Source organism: Mandrillus leucophaeus, unplaced genomic scaffold (genome assembly GCF_000951045.1).
Source record: "Mandrillus leucophaeus isolate KB7577 unplaced genomic scaffold, Mleu.le_1.0 Scaffold4, whole genome shotgun sequence".
In the NCBI taxonomy this organism is placed as follows: domain Eukaryota; kingdom Metazoa; phylum Chordata; class Mammalia; order Primates; family Cercopithecidae; genus Mandrillus; species Mandrillus leucophaeus.
The window spans coordinates 354002-355766 of record NW_012104253.1 but is presented as its reverse complement, the minus strand read 5'-3'; the positions used below and the strand labels follow the sequence as shown (position 1 = coordinate 355766).

The 1765-nt window shown below is 44.3% G+C and overlaps 1 protein-coding gene across 5 annotated transcripts in view; it reads left to right on the top strand.

The window, feature by feature from the left end:
- Positions 1 to 1765, top strand: part of MARK3 (MAP/microtubule affinity-regulating kinase 3) — a 116875-nt gene that overhangs the window by 90275 nt on the left and 24835 nt on the right. The gene's annotated exons all lie outside the window — the stretch shown is intronic.

Genomic DNA, 1765 nt, shown 5'->3' with positions numbered 1-1765 from the left:
CCCTCCCCTCCCCTCCCCTCCCCTCATGCCCTGGCAACCACCAGTCTGTGTTCTGTCTCTCTGGATTTGCCTGTTCTGAATATTTTATATAAATGGAATCATTTCACATGTGTCCTTTTGTGTCTGCTTCTTTCTTTAACTCAGCATAATGTTTTCACGATTCATCCAAGTTGTAGCATGTATTTTTTTTCTTTTCTTTTTTTTTTTTGAGATGGAATTTCACTCCTGTTGCCTAGAGTGCAATGGCACGATCTTGGCTCACTGCAAACTCCGCCTCCTGGGTTCAAGCAATTATCCTGCCTCAGCCTCCTGAGTAGCTGGGATTACAGGCATGCACCACCATGCCTGGCTAATTTTGTGTTTTTAGTAGAGACGGGGTTTCTCCATGTTGGTCAGTCTGGTCTCGAACTCCCGACCTCAGGTGATCTACCTGCATCAGCCTCCCAAAGTGCTGGGATTACAGGCGTGAGCCACCATGCCCAGCCTGTAGCATATATTAGTACTTTGTTTCTTTTGGGGGTAATATTCCATTCTGTGTATATGCCACAATTTAACTGTTCATCTGTTGATGGACATTTATATTATTTCCATGTATTTGTTAAAATGAATAATGCTACTATAAACAATTGTGTACAAATTTCTATGTGGTCTTATGTTTTAATTTCTTTTTCTTTCTTGGGGAGGAGACAAGGTCTCACTCTGTCACCTAGGCTAGAGTACAATGGTGCAAATACGGCTCATTACAACTTTGACTTCCCAGACCCAAGAGATCCTCCCACCTCAGCCTCCCAAATAGCTGATACCACAGGCATGCGTCACCATGCCTGGCTTATTTTTTCTGTTTGTTTGTTGTGGTAGAGATGAGGTCTCCCTGTGTAGCCCAGCCAGGCTGGTCTCAAACTCCTAGGCTCAAGCAGTCCTGCCGCCTTAGCCTTCCAAAGTGCTGGGATTACAGGCATTAACCGCTGCACCTGGCTGTGTTTCCATTTTTCTCGGGTATATATCTAGGAATAAAATTGTTGAGTCATATGGTAACTCTATGTTTAATTTTTTGGTAAACTGCCGAACGGTTTTCCTCACAACTGTACCATTTTATCTAGCAATAGTGAGAGTCTCTTTTCTTCACATTCTTGCCAACAATTAATAATTATTATTATTTTATTATTTAAAGCTTTCCTAGTAGGTAGGAAGAAGTACCTCATGGTTTTGATTTGCATTTCTTTAATGACCAGTGATATTGGGCATCTTTTCATGTGCTTCTTGGCCATATGTATAGCTTGGTTTTGTTTTGTTTTGTTTTGTTTGAGACTGCATTTCACTCTTGTTGCCCAGGCTGGAGTGCGATGGTATGATCTTGGCTCACCGCAACCTCCGCCTCCCAGGTTCAAGTTATTCTCCTACTTCAGCCTCCTGAGTAGCTAGGATTACAGGCATATACCACCACGCCCAGCTAATTTTGTATTTTTAGCAGAGACGGGGTTTCTCCATGTTGGTCAGGCTGATCTGGAACTCCTCACCTCAGGAGATCCGCCCATCTTGGCCTCCCAAAGTATTGGGATTACAGGCATGAGCCACCGCGCCCGGCCATTGTATAGCTTTTTTAAAGAAATGTCTATTGAAGGTGCCCATTTTAAAATTAGGTTGTCAGGCTGGGCACCTCAGGAGGCGGAGGCAGGAGAATCACTTGAACCCAGGAGGGGGAGGTTGCAGTGAGCCGAGATGGCACCACTGCATTCCAGCATGGCGACAGAGCAAGACTCCATCT